We start from the raw sequence: 12989 nt of genomic DNA on the forward strand, positions 1-12989 counted from the left end.
TTCAACATTGTCACTAACGTTGGCCTAAGGTGCAATGTACCACGTTAACTTCCACGTTAACTTGGTTAATGTGGGAGCTAACGTGAGAGGCAAGAATGGTCGACAACGTTAGTGACACCCAACATTGTCACTAACGTTGGAAGCAACCACAAAACCCCAAGGAGCCACGTTAACTTCTACGTTAACTTAGTTAACGTGGAAGCTAACGGCAATGAGTGAAAGATGAGCCAACGTTAGTGACACTCAACATTATCACTAACGATGGAAATGGTTTGCAAAGCCACGTTAGAAGCCACGTTAACCTAGTTAACGTGGACTCTAATGTGAATAGGGGCATATTGGAACGTTAGTGACAATGTTGAGTGTCACTAATGTTCTTGAAGATTGGCATGCCTACGTTAAAAGAGCCACGTTAACTAAGTTAACGTGGACTCTAACGTGGGAAAGGGGGAGGCTCTCAACGTTATTAGGAAAGTTGAGTCCCAATAACGTGTGCGAAGGACCAAGAGGCAACGTTAGTGGCAACGTTTGTGCCACTAACGTTGAAGTTAACGTGGCCTTTACTTGGGTAAGAAACGTTAGTGAAAAATTGAATGACACTAACGTTTTCGAACCCTTTTTCTCACTGAATGTTAACACCTCTAACGTCTTGAGCTAAAGTCTCTGCCCACTTCACACTTTCTCTCTGCAAGTAAAACCAAGCCCAAGTAAAGAAGAGAACTGCTCCAAACTGAAGATCCAAAGGCCCAAGACTTGAAGAATCAACTAGAAGAATAGAAGAGTAGTATATATAGGAGTAGCTTTGAATTATTTACGGAGTCTTTTTGGGGAGTGGAGAGTTGGAGGAGGATTCTGAAGGAAAAAGCATTACTCTCTATTTTACTTTCTCTGCTCTTCTAGTTCAGAATGTATTCTCCATCTTTGTTTTCATTTTTTTAGAGCTATGAACAACTAAACCCATTTCATTGGGTAGGGAGCTCTGTTGTAATTTGATGGATCAATACTAGTTTTCTTCTTTCTTCTTCTATCTTTTCTCTTGATTTTACTTGAAAGCTTTCGATCTTCATCCCATTGGATAGTTATCTTGGAAAAGAAACTATTCAAACTTGGATCCCTTCTGAACCTTAAAAGAGGAATGAAGAGATCAAGCTAGAAATGCTTTCTCATGCTGGACCAAATTGGGTTTGGATGGATATGTGACTATAATCCTCTCAAAACTTGATTTGGGAAATGCATGTGGTATAATCAGTGACCACACTTCATCTCTTCTCATGAGCAATTGACCAAGGAATTGGCTATTGATCAAGATTTGAGAGATTGAATTGCAAGAAATTGTAATTCAATAAATTAAGATTGCCAAGGAGATCAATGAGTGCATTGATTGAGGAAGAGATGAAAATGAACTTGATCCGGATAATTGCAACATCTCCTGTGCCCAATGAACTCCTCAATTCTGATCTCACCCATTCTCTTTAATTTCTGCGTTTATTTTCATGAGCAAATACCCCATTCCCGTTTACAATTCTGCAATTTAATTTCAGTCATTTACTTTCAGTTCTTTAATTCTAGCATTTACTTTTCCGTCATTTACATTCCCGCATTTTATTTTCTGCAACTCTCAACCCAAATTCTGAATTCGCTCAACTAGAACAATCTTCTAATCAAAGTTGCTTGATCAATCAATTCCTGTGGGATTCGACCTCACTTTATTGTGAGTTTTTACTTCACGACAAAATTCGGTACACTTGCCGAAGGAAATTTGTTGAGAGACAATTTCCACCTGCATCAGTGCAGCCTCGCGCCTGCACAACTCTCTGTTCGAATTTATATATTTGCCAAATTTAGGGTGACGCAATCGCGTAGGGCATGCGATCGCGTGAGTGGGCTTCAGAAAGGAATGACGCGGACGCGTCAGAGACGCGGTCGCGTGATATGGATTGTGCGTCCAGCAACAATCCAGCTCCACTCTCGCACAATAATTCGTTGTGCACCCCTTTTTACGTCGAAAATCAGGGCACGCGGCCGCGTGGGGCACGCGGTCGCGTGGGAGGCCATTATTCCCATGTGACACGGGCGCGTCAGCGATGCGGTCGCGTGGGATGATTTGTGCCACTGGCACGCCTCCAGCCACGCACCAGCGTGACTCTCTGTTCGTTTTTATTTTCTCCCATCTCCTTGCGACGCGGACGCGTCGCTGATGCGGTCGCGTCGCGTAGCATTTTTTTTTTTGAAAAAGTATGCAAATGCAGATGCACGAAATATGCTGATAAAGAGAAAAGTTATTAAGTAGAAAAACTAAAATAAAGAAAAGAACGATCATACCATGGTGAGTTGTCTCCCACCTAGCACTTTGCTTTAACGTCCGTAAGTTGGACGCTCCACTAGCTCAATCTTTTGCCATGTGGGGATCTTCCAAGAGGAAGATCTCAAGCTCTTTATTTTTCTGCATCTTCTCACCATGGTACATCTTCAGACATTGTCCATTAACTCTGATAAGTTCAGAGCTTGAAGGATGGCTTAGGTGATAAACTCTGTATGGTTCGGCCTTCTCTACTCTGTATGGACCTTCCCATCTTGATCTCAACTTGCCTGGCATGAGCCTCAGTCGAGATTTGTAAAGCAGGACCAAATCTCCAGGCTGGAACTCTTTTCTCTTGATGTGCTAATCATGTACAGCCTTCATCTTCTCCTTGTATATTCTTGAGTTCTCATAAGCTTCTAGGCGAAGGCTCTCCAGTTCTTGCAGTTGCAACTTCCTTTCAGCTCCGGCTTCTTCAAATCCCATGTTGTACTCCTTGACTGCCCAAAAGGCTCTGTGCTCTACTTCAACTGGGAGATGACAAGCTTTTCCATAAACTAAGCGGAAAGGACTCATCCGAATGGGTGTTTTATATGCTGTCCTATATGCCCATAGTGCATCTTGTAGCCTGGTGCTCCAGTCTTTTCCATGAGATTTGACTATCTTCTGCAAGATACGCTTTATCTCTCTGTTTGACACCTCGGCTTGCCCATTGGTCTGAGGGTGGTATGCTGTTGCAACCTTATGAATTATCCCATGCTTCTTCATTAATCCTATTAGTCTCCTATTACAAAAATGGGTGCCTTGATCGCTCACGATTGCTCGTGGTGATCCAAAGAGGCAAATAATATGGTTTCTCACAAAGGAAACAATAGTGTTAGCATCATCAGTGCCGGTAGGAATTGCTTCCACCCATTTGGAAACGTAATCCACAGCTAACAATATATAAAAATAACCATTAGAATTTGGAAATGGACCCATGAAGTCAATGCCCCAAACATAAAAAATTTCACAGAAAAGCATAATTTGTTAAGGCATCTCATCCCTCCTGGATATATTACCAAATTTTTGGCATGCGAGACAAGATTTACAAAACTCAGCAGCGTCTCTAAAAAGAGTAGGCCACCAGAATCCACAGTCTAAGATCTTTCTAGCTGTTCTTTGAGGGCCAAAATGTCCTCCACTCTCAAATGAGTGACATGCCTCTAAAATGGACTGGAATTCTGATTGAGGCACACAATGTCTAATTACCTGATCAGCGCCACATCTCCATAAATATGGGTCATCCCATATATAATATTTAGACTCGCTTTTCAGCTTGTCTCTTTGATGCTTAGAAAAGTGTTGAGGAAATGTGCGGCTAACTAGATAATTAGCGACAGGTGCGTACCAAGGGACTACCTCAGATACTGCTTGCAGGTTAGCAAATGGAAAATTATCATCTATAGGAGTAGAATCATCCTTAATGTGCTCAAGGCAACTCAAGTGGTCTGCCACTAGATTTTGGTTACCACTCCTATCCTTTATTTCTAAATCAAATTCTTGTAATAGTAGTATCCAATGTATGAGCCTTGGTTTGGACTCCTTTTTAGCTAATAGATACTTTAAAGCTACATGGTCTGAATACACTACTACTCTAGTACCAAGTAAATAAGCTCGGAATTTATTCAAAGCAAAAACAATAGCAAGAAGTTCTTTCTCAGTAGTAGTATAATTGGACTGGGCAGTGTCTAAAGTCTTAGACGCATAAGGAATAACAAAAGGATCCTTACCTTCACATTGAGCTACCGCTGCTCCTACTGCATGGTTGGAAGCATCGCACGTGATTTCGAATGGCTGGCTCCAGTCTGGTCCTCTCACAATTGGAGCTTGAGTCAGGTCGGTCTTCAGCTTATCAAACGCTTGTTTGCAATCCTCACTGAACTCGGACTCAATATCCTTCTACGGTAATCTGGATAAGGGAAGTGCTACCTTACTAAAGTCCTTAATAAATCTCCTGTAAAAACCTGCATGGCCAAGGAACAAACGGACTTCCCTCATAGAAGAGGGGTAAGGCAAACTAGAAATAACATCCACCTTTGCTGGATCTACAGAAATGCCAGTATTAGATACAACATGTCCCAGTACAATCCCTTGTTTTACCATAAAGTGACATTTTTCAAAATTTAATACAAGGTTTGTATTGACACATCTGTCTAATACTCTAGATAACCCATCTAAGCAAATGCTAAAAGAATCACCATAAACGCTAAAATCGTCCATAAAAACCTCCATACAGTCCTCAATCAGATCAGAGAAAAGACTCATCATGCACCTTTGGAAAGTGGCTGGTGCATTGCACAGGCCAAAGGGCATTCTCTTTAAGCATAAGTCCCAAAAGGACATGTAAAGGTAGTCTTTTCCTGATCCTCCGGAGCTATATGAATATGGAAATAGCCTGTGAAACCATCTAAAAAGCAATAATGTGATTTACCTGACAGGCAATCTAGCATTTGGTCAATGAATGGAAGGGGGTAGTGATCCTTACGAGTAGCTTGGTTGAGATGCCTGTAATCAATACAGACCCTCCAGGCGTTCTGTACTCTGGTTGCTATGAGCTCTCCATGCTCATTCTTCACTGTAGTTACTCCAGACTTCTTGGGCACCACTTGTACTGGGCTCACCCATTCACTGTCTGAGATGGGGTAGATAATACCTGCCTCTAATAGTCTGGTCACTTCCTTCTTGACAACCTCTAAAATAGTGGGGTTCAGTCTTCTTTGGGGTTGACAAACAGGTCTTGCTCCTTCTTGTAAAAATATCTTGTGCTCACAAACTTGAGGATTGATGCCTACTATGTCTGCTAAACTCCACCCAATTGCTTTCTTGTACTTCCTGAGCACACTAAGTAACTGCTCTTCCTGTTCAGGAGTGAGGTCCTGTGCAATAATAACTGGAAACTTCCGCTGGTCCTCAAGGTAAGCATATTTGAGGTGTGGAGGGAGGGGTTTTAATTCCAACTTCTGGTCATGATCTGGCTCTAGATTGTCTGGAACTGATGGCAGTGGTAGAGTGCCTGCATTGTCCTCGGAATTCCCCACACTTGGACCTTGTCCTATGTACTTATCTTCAAACTCTTCCTGGTGAACTTCAGCTACGGTTTCATCTATAATGTCACACTGGAAGATAGAACGATCTTCTGGAGGGTTGTTATGACTCTATTCAGATTGAAGATTACCATTCGGCCATATATTTCAAAAGAGTATGTTCCTGAAAAAGCATCCAATTTGAATTTTGATGTCTTCAGGAATGGTCTCCCAAGTAGGATTGATGATGGCTTATCTGAGTCATTATGGGGCATCTCCAAGATATAAAAATCAGTGGGGAATGTGAGCCCTTTAATGTTTACTAAAACATCTTCAGCAACTTCAGCCACTGTAATAATGCTTTTATCTGCTAACACAAAATGAGCTGCTGACCTTTTTAAGGGAGGGAGCCTCAAAACATCATATATAGATAAAGGCATTATACTAACACATGCTCCTAAATCACACATGCAATCATAAATTACTACACCACCAATAGTACAACTAACTATACAAGGACCTGGGTCACTACACTTTTCAGGTAAATTTCCCATTAAAGCAGATATAGAACTTCCTAAAGGAATAGTTTCTAATTCATTAATTTTGTCTTTATGTATGCACAAATCTTTTAGAAACTTTGCATATTTAGGTACCTGTTAAATGACATAAAAAAGGGGAACAGTTACCTCAACCTTTTTGAAGATTTCTACCATTTTGGGGTCAGGTTCCAACTGCTTCCTGGGCTTCCTTGCAAGTTGTGAAAATGGAATGGGAGTAGTATTTTCTGCAGTGTCTGCGCCTTTTGGTGCTTCCTCCTGTGGTTGAGCTTCTTCTTCTTCAGTTATGTCCTGTATGTCCTCTTCCTTTTCAACATCTTCTATTTCTACTACCTCGTCAGCTGAGGCGTGTTTTGGTGGGCTTGGCTCCTCCTGATTCCTCTCCTGCAGTGTGGTTCCAGACCATAGGGTGATGGCATTAATGCCACCCTTTGGGTTGGGTAATGGTTGAGAGGGGAGTCCACCAGAGCTTGAGGACTGGTTGTTGGAGTTGTTCATTGATCCAATTTGTGAGACAAGGGCTTGCAAAGTAGAATTCAAACCATTCAGAGTAGAAGTAAGGTTGTTTTCCATGGCCTGTTGTCTCCGATCAATAGCTTGTAGTAATTCAGCATTAGGAGATGAAGAGGGGTAAGTGATCTGAGAGGTTTGCTGAGATGCTTGAGGCTGTCTTAAATGAGGTGCTCTGTAGGACTGATTCTAATTTTGCTACATGAAATTGTTATTGTTATTCCACCTCTGATTTCCATTATTATCTCTGCCTCTTCTGTTATAATTGTCCCTCCAATCCTGGTTAGAATTGTTTCTCCAACCTTTGTTAGAGTTATCCTACCATCCTTGGTTATAGTTGCCACCTTGATTGTACCCTTGATTGGGGTGGTCATGAAAGTTATGAGTGGCTACTACAGTGTTGTCTTCTGGTTGGAGTTGCAGACACTCATCAGTATAGTGACTGTAATCTGCACAGATTCTGCATACTCTTTGTGGAACCAACTGCTGGCTGTGCTGTGGTGGAGAAGGATAAACTTGCTGAGGTTGTTGTTGGTTCAGTTGCATCTGCTTCAGTAAAGTAGTCATTTCACATAAGCTCTGAGCTATAGCAGCAGTCTCTTTACTAGTGGATACCTCTGCAACAGCTCTTGACCGACTTTGTCTCTGCCTATGATTCCTAGTAGAGTTAGCTAAGTCACTGATCAATTGCCATGCTTCTTCCGTAGTCTTGTACTTTTTCATAGAACCATTGCTAGCACCTTCCAGTGTGGTCCTATCTTGAGATTTCAAACCCTGTGTAAAGTAACCGAGCAACACTATCTTGTCAATCATATGATGGGGGCATGCATCTCGAAGATTATTGAACCGTTCCAAGTATTCATAGAGGGTCTCAGATTCATCCTGAACGATCATAGACATGTCCTTCCTCAACTTATCGGCAACTTCAGCTGGAAAGAATTTATCCAGAAATTCTCTCCTAAGTGTATCCCAGTTGGAAACAGTTGTTACGGGTTGAGTGTAGTACCACTCTCTTGCCTTTCCCTCCAGAGAAAACGGGAAGGCTTTCAACAGAATGGAGATTTCATCAGTGCCATCAAGCTTAACAGTAGAGCAAGCAGTTTGGAAATCCCTAAGATGCTTGATAGGCTCTTGAGCAGGTAAGCCATGAAACTTGGGCATCAAGTTGAGTAGTGAAGACTTTATTTCAAAATCTACAGCTACTGTTGGGTGGTGTGCCTGGAATGGTTGGAGCGTAAAATTAAGGGCTCCTTCCTCCTGGATAGTGACTCTTTTGGGCGCTGCCATGTCACCTGCACGTAAATGAACTAGATCAGTAGAGAGGAAGCTTGTTTCTTCCTTATATGATGGTTCAGGTTCGTCCTCAAAGAGGAGTCGCCGACGCCTAGCTTACCTTATACGTGAAAGAGTTCTTTCAATTTCAAGGTCAAATACTGGCAAGCTTGGATCAGGAAGTGAACGCGTCATTTAACAAAAGAAACGTACAGCTCATAGTGACAAAAATAAAATAAAATGCAAATAAATAAATTCTAATTAATAACTTTAGCACTTTATTGCAACTCCCCGGCAACGGCGCCAAAAATTGATGCGGCGGAAATTGGTGAATTAAAAAATTATTAAAATATATACGTTGCAAGTATAGTTCTTAACTCACCAGAAATCCACTTATCAATTTAGAAAGGTGTCACAGAAATTTAAAATTAAAATACTGGGAGTATGAATCCCAGGTCGTCTCCCAACGAGTTGCAGAAAAGTGTGCTATTTTATTAATCAGATGTTTTGAAAAACGTTTGAGTTGAGTAAACAGGAAATAAAATTAGAGAATTTGAATAATGTAAAAAAAAGCCTTGACTGGGAGTTGATTAGATGGAAGCCCCATTATTGTTGGATTACTCTTTAGATTGATTGATAATTAAAGGTTATCCTGTTTAGTTATCTCTTACTATGTAAGGGATAGTCAAACAAGTTGGAATGCTATGTCCATTCACAAGTTGCAACCCACTTAATTAAAAGGGATTGGTGTTAGTGACTAGAGGGCAATCCAACAATAAACCCAATTACAATCTTTCTTTTAAGCCTTCCAACTCAAGGGGTTCCTTTCAATCAACTCCCCATCAAGCTAGGGAACTACTCGCTCATTGTGAATGTAAAATTCATAACATATGAAAAGGAATTGAAGAAAGACATTGTAAATAAAAATCAAAATAATCAATTAAAAATAAAAGTAATCCTTTACTAAATAAACCTAAAAATATTCCAATGGTAAAATTAACAAAGCAAAGGATATGGAAGAGTAAAGCCAACTAAAGAAAACAAACTAGAATGACGAAGTCTTAATGAGGTAATAACTCTTCTCAGTATCCTAATGCAAAAAGTGGTAGAAAAGTAAAATCCTAAGAACTATGAATGTGTAGAGAGAAAAACATAGAGGAGGAGTAAAAACTAGATCTAAAACTAAAACTGTGTAGAATGAATTGTTGTTCTGGTTTTTGCATATTCTCTGGCTCTAGTCTGCTGTTCTGGGCCAAAAACTGGGTCAAATTAGGGTCCAAAATGGCCCCAAACGAATTCTGCAGATTATGCAGATCGCGCTCGTCACACGATCACGTCATCCATGCGGGCGCGTCATTCGCGTTTTTCCCTGCCATGCGTTCGCGTCATCCACGCTTCCGCGTCACTTGTGCTTTTCCAATCCATGCGGTCACGTGAGCCATGCGGCCACGTCATTGCGATTTCTCCTCTTTCGCGCGAACGCGTGAGCCATGCGGCCGCGTCACTTCTCACTGGTTATCTCCTCAATTTCTTGTGTTCCTTCCATTTTTGCTAGCTTCCTTTCCAATCTCCAACTCATTCGTGCCCTATAAAGCCTGAAACACTTAACACATAGATTACGGCATCGAATGGAATAACGGAGAATTAAAATGCATAATTAAAGGTCTCTAGGAAGCAGTTTTCAATCATGTAGTAATTTCAGGAAGGAAATATAAATGCATGTTGAATTAATGAATAAGTGGGTAAGGATCATGATAAAACCACACAATTAAACACAATATAAACCATAAAATAGTGGTTTATCAGCGCCATTATTGATGATCACAATTTCGTGCACCATGTTTTTGGCGCCGTTGCTGGGGATTGTTCGAGTTTGGACAACTGACGGTTCATCTTGTTGCTCAGATTAGGTAATTTTCTTTTTTATTTTCTTTTCAAAAAGTTTTCAAAAATATTTTTCAAAATTCTTCCTCTATTTTCGAAAAGTCCTTCAGAGTTTTTAAGAATGAATTCTAGAGTTTCAAAATGGTATGCTGAAGCTTGGCTGGCCATCAAGCTTTAGACTAACCTAGTATGATTCCTGGAATTTTGATTGAGGACTTTGAATTCATTACTTTCTTTTTTTTCTATATGTTTTCGAAAAAAATAAAATAAAATTCAAAAAAAAATTTATAAAATTATAAAAATAAAAAATATTTTTGTGTTTCTTGTTTAAGTCTTGTGTCATGTTTTAAGTTTGGTGTCAATTGCATATTCATTTTGTTCTCGCAATTTTCGAAAATTTATGAATTCATAGTGTTCTTCATGATCTTCAAGTTGTTCTTGGAAAGTCTTCTTGTTTGATCTTGATGTTTTCTTGTTTTGTGTCTTTTATTGTTTTTCATGTGCATCTTTGCATTCATATTGTCTAAGCATTAAAGATTTCTAAGTTTGGTGTCTTGCATGTTTTCTATGCATAAAATTTTTTTCAAAAATATGTTCTTGATGTTCATCATGATCTTCAAAGTGTTCTTGGTGTTCATCTTGACATTCATTGGTTTTGATCCAAAATTTTCATGTTTTGCATCATATTTGTGTCTTTCTCTCTCATCATTAAAAATTCAAAAATAAAAAAATATCTTTTCCTTTTTTTCTCTCAAAATTTCGAAAATTTGGGTTGACTTAGTCAAATTTTTTTTTTAAAATTAGTTAGTTCCTATAAGTCAAGTCAAATTTTCAAATTTTAAAAAAAATCTTATCTTTTTAAAACTTTTTCAAAATTCAAATCTTTTTCATTTTTCTTTCATGATTTTCGAAAATTTCAAAAATTATTTTCAAAATCTTTTCTTAATTTTATTTCAAAATTTTCGAAACTTAACTAACAAGTAATGTGATTGCTTCTAAAATTTGAAGTTTGTTACTTTCTTGTTAAGAAAGGTTCAATCTTTAAATTCTAGAATCTTATCTTTTAGTTTCTTGTTAGTTAAGTAATTCATTTTAATTTTAAAAATTAAATCTTTTCTAACCATATCTTTTTAATCATATCTCTTCATTTTATCTTTTTTATCATATCTTTTTTTCAAAATTTTATCCTTTTTCAAAAATTTGATTTTGAAATATCTTTTCTAACTTCTTATCTTCTTATCTTTTCAAATTTGATTTTCAAATCTTTTTCAACTAACTATTTTAATTTTTGTTTGTTTCTTATCTTTTTCAAAACCACCTAACAACTTTTCTCTCTCTAATTTTCGAAAGTACCTCCCTCTTTTTCAAAAATTCTTTTTAATTAATTAATTGTTTTAAATTTTAATTTTAATTTTATTTCTTATCTTTATTTTTCGAAAATCATTTAACTCCTTTTTAAAATTTATTTTTGAAAATTTCTCCCTCTCTCATCTTATTCTATTTATTCATTCATTTACTAATACTTCTCTTCATCTCAAATCACTGCCGTTTTCCTCACCCTTGTGTTTGGATTCTCCTTTCTTTATCCCATTTCTTCTTCTACTAATAATAAGGAACCTCTTTACTGTGACATATAGGATTCCTCTTCTTTTTTTATTCTCTTCTCTTTCATATGAGCAGGAACAAGAAAAAAGGTATTCTTGTTGAAGCTGATCCAGAACCTGAAAGGACTCTGAAGAGGAAACTAAGAGAAGCTAAATTACAACAATCCAGAGACAACCTTGCTGAAATTTTTGAACAAGAAAAGGAGATGGCAGCCGAACCCAACAACAATAATGCAAGAAGGATGCTTGGTGATTATACTACACCTACTTCCAAGTTTGATGGAAGAAGCATCTCAATTCCTGCCATTGGAGCAAAAACTTTTGAGCTGAAACTTCAACTAGTTGCTCTAATACAACAGAACTGCAAGTTTCATGGACTTCCATTAGAAGATCCCTACCAATTTTTAACTGAGTTCTTGCAGATCTGTGAGACTGTTAAGACTAATGGAGTAGATCCTGAAGTCTACAGGCTCATGCTTTTCCCTTTTGCTGTTAGAGACAGAGCTAGAGCATGGTTGGACTCTCAACCTAAAGATAGTCTGGACTCTTGGGATAAGCTGGTCACGGCCTTCTTGGCTAAATTCTTTCCTCCTCAAAAGCTGAGCAAGCTTAGAGTGGATATTTAGACCTTCAAACAAAAAGATGGTGAATTCCTCTATGAAGCTTGGGAAAGATACAAACAGGTGACCAAAAGATGTTCTTCTGACATATTTTTAGAATGGACCATGATAGATATATTCTATTATGGTCTATCTGAGTTCTCTAAGATGTCATTGGACCATTCTGCAGGTGGATCCATTCACCTAAAGAAAACGCCTGCAGAAGCTCAAGAACTTATTGACATGGTTGTAAATAACCAGTTCATGTACACTTCTGAGAGGAATTCCGTGATTAATGGGACACTTCAAAGGAAGGGAGTTCTTGAAATTAATGCTCTGAATGCTATTTTGGCTTAGAACAAAATGTTGACTCAGCAAGTCAACATGATTTCTCAAAGTCTGAATGGATGGCAAAATGCATCCAACAGTACTAAAGAGGCATCTTCTGAAGAAGAAGCTTATGATCCTGAGAACCCTGCAATAGCAGAGGTAAATTATATGGGTGAACCTTATGGAAACACCTAAAATTCATCATGGAGAAATTATCCAAATTTCTCATGGAAGGATCAACAAAAGCCTCAACAAGGCTTTAATAATGGTGGAAGAAATAGGCTCAGCATATCAAGCCTTATCCATCATCTTCTCAGCAACAGACAGAGAATTATGAACAGAGTACCTCTAACTTAGCAAATTTAGTCTCTGATCTATCTAAGGCCACTTTAAGTTTCATGAGTGAAACAAGTTCCTCCATTAGAAATCTGGAGGCACAAATGGGCCAGCTGAGTAAGAAAATCACTGAAACTCCTCCTAGTACTCTCCCAAGCAATACTGAAGAGAATCCAAAAAGAGAGTGCAAGGCCATTGATATAATCAACATGGCCGAACCTAGAGAGGAAGGAGAGGACGTGAATCCCAATGAGGAATACCTCATGGGACGTCGCTCAAGCAAGAAGGAGTTTCCTATTAAGGACCCAAGGGAATCTGAGGCTCATATATAGACCATAGAGATCCCATTAAACCTCCTTCTGCCATTCATAAGCTCTGAAGACTATTCTTCCTCTGAAGAGGATGAAGATGTAACTGGAGAGTAAGTTGCTTAATATCTAGGAGCTATCATGAAGCTGAATGCCAAGTTATTTGGTAATGAGACTTGGGAAGGTGAACCTCCTTTGCTCATCAGTGAACTAGATACATGGGTT

The 12989-nt window shown here is 38.7% G+C and overlaps 1 non-coding gene across 1 annotated transcript; it reads right to left on the reverse strand.

Annotated features, from left to right (window-relative positions):
- Positions 1 to 11796: 11796 nt before the first annotated feature.
- On the reverse strand, positions 11797 to 11900 carry LOC112793964 (small nucleolar RNA R71). Its single transcript, XR_003198648.1, has one exon. It is a non-coding gene; the product is annotated as a small nucleolar RNA R71 (small nucleolar RNA).
- Between the last annotated feature and the right edge of the window lie 1089 nt (positions 11901 to 12989).

Source organism: Arachis hypogaea, chromosome 3 (assembly GCF_003086295.3).
Source record: "Arachis hypogaea cultivar Tifrunner chromosome 3, arahy.Tifrunner.gnm2.J5K5, whole genome shotgun sequence".
NCBI lineage: Eukaryota > Viridiplantae > Streptophyta > Magnoliopsida > Fabales > Fabaceae > Arachis > Arachis hypogaea.